We start from the raw sequence: 9,196 nt of genomic DNA, 5'->3' as shown, positions 1-9,196 counted from the left end.
GCAACTACGTTGTCACTCATGCAGTTACGTATGCACCCAAACCTAAGTTTGGAAATTGTCCCCTTTGTTCGGTTACTAGGAATACAAATAAAATAGGCGCCGGCGCCAGCGCCGGTCCATCCCGTCTACGGTGGCCCTATGGCCATGGAGGCGGAGTGGATCTCGGCCCTTGCCGGTGGGAGGGCTCCGTTTTTAGATCTTTTTTCGAGCTTTGTTAGGGTTTGTGTCCTGCTCAGGAAGACGAGACGGTGGCGTCTCCCTGAAGATGGAATAAAGGTCTCCCCGCCTAGCCCCCGTTCCGGTGATGCGTCTTGCATCGTTGGTGGGCGTGTGGAGTTGTGTCTCCGGCGGATCTGCCTTTGGTGGATTTGCTCGGATCTGTTCGTCGTTCGTCTTCGTTCGTGTGTTTTCAGATTGGATCCTTTTGATCTACACACTTCATCCGCGGCGGTTGCTATTCTGGTGCGTTGGTTCTACGGGGCCTTAGCACGACGACTTCCCGACTGTCTACTACAACAAGGTTTGCCCGGCTCCGGCGATGGAGGGGCGATGACAGCGGCGCGCCTTCGGCTCGCTTCAGTGCTTGTAGTCGTCGCTAGGTGGTCTACGGATCTGGATGTAATTTTTATTATTTCTAGTGTTCGTTGTACTACCATGATTGAAGATGAATAGATTGAAAGTTTTTCCCGCAAAAAAAAACTACAAACAGAAAAATTAAAGAAATTAAACTAAGTGGAACGGTGTTTGAGCTGTAAATGTTCTATCTAGAGTCATCACTGCAAGTATCATGCTGACAACACATGCTAAGGCATGGCTCCACATTCATATCACTAATATCTCGCGTGGGTGGAGCCAAATAAAGTATGCATCCACACATCGATTGCCACGTACCACTCGTGCCGCCGTATCTGTGAAGGAAGGGAATAAGTAGTGTTACTACCAACCTCTGCATCCCATCATCATACCAATATTAATTCCCTCAAATCCGCAAAAGGCTTGATGTTGAGTGAGCGCTCTTCACAACACCACGAGGAAATCAGCACAACACAAATAAAGAGGATAATTGGATCACTTATTTTACAATTAAGTGCTAATCATGCAAGGGTTCATTCAAATCCTCAAGAACTAATACAACCTCTCAAACATCATAGAGGGGGAAGGCAAGTTACAAGCCACAAAGAGCCGGTGGAGGAGAGGAGCATGGTGGTGGTGATGATGGAGGCGGCGCCGATGATGGAGACGGTGACTGCGTCGACGGTGGAGATGGCACTGGCCAGAAGGCTGATGCACGTGGTGGCGGTTTCTCCTATTCCTCCTCTTGACTTGGCCCTTCTTCTCTCTACGGAGGTGGTCTTGGAGCAACAATGGAGATGGATGAATGTGTTGAAGATGACGTAGATGGATGTTGCTGCTAGGGTTCGAGGAGTATATATAACGGTTCCTTCGGTTGTCCTCCGTACATGTGATTGAGCTAAGGGCCCTGGGTGAGTTTAATCCCCTCCCAAACCATTCCTTATTGGCCAAGGATCGCATAGGAACAAACGGAGACGAATTGATGAAGAATCCCGTCTGAAAGGGCGACTTTGAGAGCTATCACAACCGCACATGGTCATACGAGAGGTTGTCTTTCTCTGTGTACCCTTCTAGTAAGATGGTCGTCGTTTCTTCATCTGAACTCTGTTTTTGACGTTCTTGTACTGGTTGAAATCATGAGAATGACAGCGGCGCACTAGTGGTATTAGATCTTTTTGATCACTTTGAAAGAAAAAAAGTTCACTTTTTTGACTTTCCCAAATGCCTAAGTCTGGTGTTGGAAGTGCTCCGTAATGAGCCCAATCTTTGGCATTCATCGTGCTTGGTCCTAGGTTGCTTAAAGACACCTATAGACAAAAAAAACAAATACAACTGATAAAATCAAATAAAACAAGAAATATGCAATGCTCACAATGTGAAGAGTAAATATCAACAATCATGCATAATGTACACATATTTGGTTCAATGTGACATGATATATGCAGAGAACATGCAATAAATGAGGTCTTAAAGTGAATTACATAGCCATCACTGGGCCATAGGAGGAGATATCAAGCTCTGACTCAAGGTCGGGTCCGGTGAGGAATTTTCACGCTCGTCCTGAGCTGGATTAGAAATCGGGCTCAGGACCGGCGGTTCAGGCATGATGTGCCACCTCAGTATCTCGAAGGAGCTCATAGTGTTATGGTGTGCGTCTGTGCATCCATAGAGATGACTATATGTGTGTGTATTTGGGCAACTTCGATTTTACTTTCTTCAAAAAAAATTAATGCTAAAGAAAACAATCCTAACCTTGTATGATAATATCGCAAGCGCATCAAATAGATCTTAGTTTGTAAAATATAATTATTTGGATCCTTTCTCTCTATGTATACATCCCCATCTTTATATTGCAAGTGAAATGGATTTTAATTATTTTTCAATTGTTGCAGCCTATCTTTTCTATACATATGAAGTTTGATATGCATTATATTTATAGGTGCAATCAGTAAATATCTATACCTGCAAAATTTGATATGCTTATTCATAGGTTTAGTTAGAAAAAATAAAAGTTTTTCTGAACACAGTACAGACACAGACATTTATACATACACACATGTGTGTGGCTAGGTCTCAATCGACTGAAATTTAACCAAGTCTCAGTCAAATGACATAACATGCAAGAGAAAAAAGAAAAGAAATCTGAAAATGAAAATTTTGCACGGATCATAACTTAAGATCTCACGCATATAGCATCGACTGAGACTTAACAAAGTCTCAGTTGACTGAGAATTAGCAAAACTGTACACACATACACTCACCTCTATGAATACATGTACGCACACCTCACTTCTATGAACATTTTCGAGAGACTGAGCTGACACGTCATTTTAAAATTGATAAAGTTGCCACACACACTCTTGTAGTCAAGGGAACGCCTCCTTCACTGAACGCCGCCTCCAAGAAAATTTTGCTAGTAGATTCACAAGGTTAATGTCGCGTTCCAGGAGCCACTCCATCATGCCACATATTTCGTCGAGGAACCAAATCCGAAGTCCAAGACGATTGTTACCGTAGAGTAATGCACAGTACATCCCTTTTTCGAACTTTCCTAGGTAATGATCTGGTTCATCGGTTTCCACATGAAGGCCTAATGGCAGCTTAATCACTTGGTACTTATCGTTTGATAATGTTATTATGTAGAAATCAAGCCATTTGTTTTTTTTTAGAAAACTTCCAATCTATTCATCTTTAATAATGACAGTACAACGAACACTAGAAATAAAAATTACATCCAGATCCGTAGACTACCTAGCAACGAATACAAGCACTGAAGCGAGCCGAATGCGCGCCACCGACATCGCCCCTCCATCGTCGGAGTCGGGCACAACTTGTTGTAGTAGATAGTCGGGAAGTCGTCGTGTTAAGGCCCCATAGGACCAGCACCCCAGAACAACAACCGCCGCCGATGAAAAATTCGTTACATGTCGATTACTGTGGTGGGTACCCGCTCACTACTAGGCAAAACCTTATACACAGAAGCTTACCAGTAGCGATGGTCAAAAACATGCGCTAATGCTATGTACTAGTAGCGCGTTGTGCACAAGCCCGCTTCTAATATACAAGTAGCAGTAGCGCGTTCCAGGTAAAAAACACTACTACTATAACTGCCACACCATTGCCGGTAGGCTAGGTATAGTAGTAGCGCTGGTATACGACCGATGCTATTGCTATTGGCCTTACCAGTAGCGCTCTTCCTTGGACCGCACTATTGCTCACTGCTAGGGAAAAGCCTGGCAGCAGGGCGGGTTTTAGGTACATTAGTAGCGCGGGGACCAGCGCTACTAATAAGGCGCTACAGCTAACACTTAGTAGCAACACGTAGGCGCCTGCGCTACTGGTATACAAGTGTAGCAGCAGCGCGCTTCGTGCAAGCTCGCTACTGCTAATAGCTCTAGCGTGCTTGGGCTGGACGCGCTACTGCTACTGTCACGTTGCTGCTAACTTTCTCCACCCGCTACTGCTAATTTTAGTAGTTTTTGTTTTTTTCCTGCATATTTGTTTTGTATTTGAACAGGATTTATACAAGAATCTTTAGCAGATACAAATGTCATCATGATACACATACAAATGGCTGCGAGGCCACAAATGTAATCATAGCATATACATACAAATAGTCTCATCATAATCATCATCCTACACAAAGTGGTATCTCATCATCATCTCGAAAATAGCGATACAAGTCTTGATTACTTGCAACTACATCGTCATCCATCTAAACAATGACATATGGGAGAAGAGCTATCACTTTGAGTGAGAGCGGAACTATGCAGTACATGAGTTCGTATGCATCTCTCGCATTAGCGTGAACCTAAACTAACTACTGCCTGTCGCTCGGAAACCGGAAATCGGTACACCTGAGCCTGACACTCCGGTCACTCGTCGTATATATACTCCTGGCATAGCACTTCTTCGCCATCGATGATTTATGCACCTGCATCGTCACATGAGTCGATGATATGCAACATATATAGTTGAGCAACAGAAAGAGACAGACTTGGCAAAAATAGAAGCAACACATCATAAGCATAAATAACAAAGTTGGTCGTACCCAAAATGCCCTAACTAGAGTGATCATCGCTAGTCGAGGAGGACGGTTTAATTACATCACAAATAAAGTTTCATCATGCATAACTCAAAGTTTTGTCATACAGAAAGTATGGACTAAACAGACACATTGTCATATATCGACAATCACTCCAACATGTCGTGCCATCCATCCAAGTCAGGGAGATAGTCCCCGAGCCTAGTGAAAGGCTTCAGGTCGAGACGCTGAGAGGCTACCTGTGTTCAGACGTCTTCCCACGACATTTGTCCTTCTTCGTAGAACATCCCTGTTTTTCCGATGACCTCCTTCATGATGATTTGGGAAAGTTCACGCTGGATGTGATAGAACTCGGCTTGAAGTCGATGATCCTCGATATCTCCTACGTTCTTTGCCCATTGCAGAATATGGGCATCGCCGGATGTAGGTGACATGCAAAGGTTCTGGTGGTCCCGTCTGTACTCCAGCATGTGCTGTAGGACATAGAATCCATCATTAAGAGAACCACTCGGTTGCTGGATGCAGCAGAAGTCAGTCTTATGGCCGAAGGCGAGCCTGCCTCCCCTTCTCTTCTTGTCCGTGACCTCTCCACCCCGTGCTCCGTAGTAAAACATGGCACTGTCGAGAACATCCTTGATGTGGGTGTAATCCTTTTTGTGAATGTTCTTCGACGAGTCCAAGTAAAGAGCGTGGGAGTATCGGGGGTAGAGGTCATGAGGACAGCGCGCCCGCCGCTGCGCAAAATAAGTACACCTCAAATTAATTAGCCTCCACCGTGCAAATGAATGATTGAAATCGAAGAAAGGATATTTGTGCGGATGACTTACAGGGGATGATAAGGCACGAGAATCTCCTTCTTGTCCTTATTGACGAGCATGAAATTGACGATGTATTTCCTCGCGTATTCACGGTGCTTTGCGCAGACTCCGAAGAAGGTCTCGTGCATGAAGTACGGTTTAGCAACACAGATATGAGGTATCTACTCAACCCCGATGATGTAGTTCATGTGTAAGGCATAAAGGCGGACAAACGTAAAATCCAGCTTCTTCATATGAAACATGTCGAATATGTAATTGAATCAAAGGAAGAACTTATCTGTGGGGAAGAAGTCGACATACGACAATTGCCGCGGAACGTTAACCACGTAGAGTGGGTATCCTGGATCTTTCGAGGCGATGAGGCCTTTCTCTATCCGCAACACATCGTCATGAAGACTCCTTAGATCGCCAAATCTGGCCCTTAGCGCTGGTGCAAGTAGGATTGGTTGACCGGGGATATGCAATTTATCCGCACCGGTGATATCTATACGGTCTTGAACCCGAGGCTGCTAAGGCGGCTGGATCATAGAATCAGCTTTCTTGCCTTTCCTCGCTCTCTTCCTAGGATTCTTTGCCGGAAGGTCATCTATAATACGTTGAGCCTCCGGAGGTGGCAATTCAGGCACCGACTCATGACGCTCAAAATCTGAGTAGGAGCCAGTATAGACATATTGTTGAGTGCCATCGTCATCCTCATCCTCATCCTCATCCATGGCGACATTATCAGCGACTAATGAAGCCTCTTCCTTACCCCGTCCGCTATCACCCTACCCAACACCCGACGCTAATTGGGTAGGTGGCGTGTTGATGTTCATACCTTGCTGAGGCTGCGTGCTCGTGGGTGTGCTCCCGGCCGTCTCCAGACGAAGCAGACTCTTTGGCCACAACAGGACCCACCCATTGCAACAATCACCAAGCCGCCGCGGGGTCTCGTCGTCATCCCCCCTAGTACCAGAGGAGGCAAATTTTCGTGGCCTGGTTTGACACTAGCCACGGAAACCTTGAAGACGTTCGGGGGGATCGGCCGACTGTGGAACAATGGTTCCTTCGGCTTCATTATCATAGCCTTCCCCACGTCCACCTTCTGGTCACTGATGGCGTGCAATATGGTGCACGGGGTTTCGTCGGCCTGCAAAGAAAAGTCTGCGACATGAGACATCCGAAAGGCAACGAAAACGGGAGATTATACATTTATTGAAGGGGCCGGTGTGACAGATATCGTGAGGGCGTCGAGCTCAGCCAAAGACGAAGCACCGACGAGCACGTCCAGTGCGGGAGCAGGTGCGGGAGCCGGTGCAGGAGCCGGTGCAGCTGCAGGTGCTGGTGCAACGCTAGTCGAGCTGCACCCCAAGAAGTCAGCAAGGGGAAAGTCCGCTTCATTTTTTTCTGTATTTTGCCTGGTCCAATTGAAAACGGCCGGAACCAAGGAAGTGGACATATCTACAACCATCTGTTTTGCGGTAGCTACCGCTGTTGCGACTGTCTGAGATGATTTCTTCTCAACCGCAATCTCAACCTTCTTGTCGATATTTTCTTCGGTTAACCTCCGTCTTTCCTTTCTCTCCTCCTTGGTCTCACTTTAGTACTTCTTCCACGTGGCGCCGTCTCCGACACCGTGCACGCGTCCATACGACGGCCGAGTATCCACCGGGAGTCGTTTCAATATGTTCAACGCCCAGTTGAATGGAGTGTCCCACTTGGGCCTCGCCAACACCTCAGACGGCGAGTCGCTTTCGGCCGCAATCCTGTGCTGCTCTCTCTGCAAAAGGCACAAGGATCGTTTACAAATATGACTAACATCCAGTCGAATTGATCAAAAACTAAAATTACCAGCAGTCTGATGAACTCCGTCGTGACCGCTTTCGTCTCGAAAACCTTCTTCACTGGGTCCCAACGGTGCCGGGCCCTGAGGACGTCACGCTCCTGCGGGACGGTGAACTCCGCCAAGGGGTCTGGCATGCCTAGACTCACGGCTTCTGCGTCCTCCTTGGCCCATTTGGACCTCTTCCTGCCGTAACCACGGCTTCCGAGGTGGTGGCTCCCAATGTTCCTCTGTTAAAGCCCCTTCATGTACTTAGACTTTTTTTGGCAGCTTCGGCCTCGCAAGCCGCCTTGAATATTTGAAACTGCTCTTCTGTGATTGTCGGATTATCCTTTACAATCTCGGAGTAGGGTTCCTTCTTGTCGATGATCCTTGCTTTCACCCTTGTTTTCCAGGCGGCCAACGCGTCGCTAAACTTGGTGATGACGTGTTTGTTTATCTTCTTCATTGCCGGGTCCTTATCTGGATCTTTATAATCCTTTTCATTCCAGGCCGGGAACAAGAATATCTGGTGAAACTTCTTTAGGAGGGACGTCCTCATATTATCTATCTTCTATAGTTTCTCATCGTTGATGGTGGCGGTTGTCCGTACGATGTAGCCTATTTAATTACCGTAGCACGCGCGCGCTTCCTGGGGTGCTTTTGGCTCAAAATTGTCGTCGTCCACCTTCGTGACCACCAGTCTAGTAGTCCTGAGCTTGTTAGGAAGCCATTGCCTCTTTGCTTTCGGTTCTACACCGGCTCCGCTAGTCTCGGCGCCGGTCTTAGTCTGAGCGCCGGTCTCGATGCCGGTCTCAGTCTCAGCGCTGGTCTCAGTCTCAGCGCCAGTCTCAGTCTCGTCAGCAAGGCTCAAAAATTTGTCTGCCGCGCGGTAGACACCGCTGCAATCACCAGAACCCTGTCCTTCATCGTTGCTAGCCATGTTTCCTACGATTAAATCTAGACCTAATAAAATGAATAATGACATAAAAAGGTCTATTGTTTTGCAGGAACGTTGACTCCTTCCCGGTGCGGCAAATTCGGGGCACTTGATATGTCCTAGTTTGTAGCACAAGTCATGCCGAAATTCAAGGAAAATTTCGGCATGACCTTTGCTAAAAAGTGGACAAATCGAGAACCTGAATTTTGCCGGAACGAAAATGAATCAACATTCCGGCAAAACATAGGCCACTCGGCTTCATTCCCTGGAAACAACAAAAGGCCACTTGGGCACAACCGAACCACTTCAATGTCGATTATGATCAATGAGCAAACACAATTGAGGATTTTTCATATATCATGACCACTTCAAATTTGCATCTCCTAGTGTTTGACACTTCAAGAAAATCTACACAAATCTCATGCTCTCTGAAACTCAATTCAAAAACCAAATATAGATGGATGAACCCTAGAACTCAAATTATGAACCTAGAACTCAAATTATGTCCTAAATTTTTGTCCTAATAAAAATTCACTAAAAATTAAGAACCTACTAGACTTGCAACACTAACAGAAATTTATATTTTTATATTGATTTTTTTCTCTAAACTAAATCCTACCACCATAGTTAACATCTAGTTAAACCTTACTTTCCTAACTTTTGTAATTAAACACTACAACCCTAACCCTACTGCCCTAGTTAAGCATATACAATTTTTTCCTACGGCGAGGGAGGCAGGGGCATCTCTGTCAAATTAACCTAACTAAATTGTTTTCCTAACTAAATTAACCTAACTAATTTAGAGAGAGAGAGAGGAGGGGTGGGGGCTTAAAGAGGATGGCTCCGGTGTTGGCGCGGGAGCCATTGGTGGCGAGGGAGGCAGGGGCGTCTCCGGTGATGGCGAGGGAGGCAGTTGTGGTGAGGGAGGATCTGGTGGCGTCAACTGTGGCTCCGGTGGCGTCGATTGCGGCTCCGGTGGCGTTGATGAGGCCGTGCGGCTTCAGTGGCGTTGGGGGCAT

At 46.3% G+C, this 9,196-nt stretch overlaps 1 pseudogene; it reads right to left on the bottom strand.

The window, feature by feature from the left end:
- Positions 1–7,104: 7,104 nt before the first annotated feature.
- Positions 7,105–9,196, bottom strand: LOC147963389 (uncharacterized; annotated as a pseudogene).

This window comes from Triticum urartu, chromosome 6A (assembly GCF_056163025.1).
Source record: "Triticum urartu cultivar PI428250 chromosome 6A, HENAU_Tu73, whole genome shotgun sequence".
Taxonomy (NCBI): domain Eukaryota; kingdom Viridiplantae; phylum Streptophyta; class Magnoliopsida; order Poales; family Poaceae; genus Triticum; species Triticum urartu.
The sequence above is the reverse complement of the archived record's forward strand: the minus strand, read 5'-3'. Positions and strand labels throughout refer to the sequence as shown.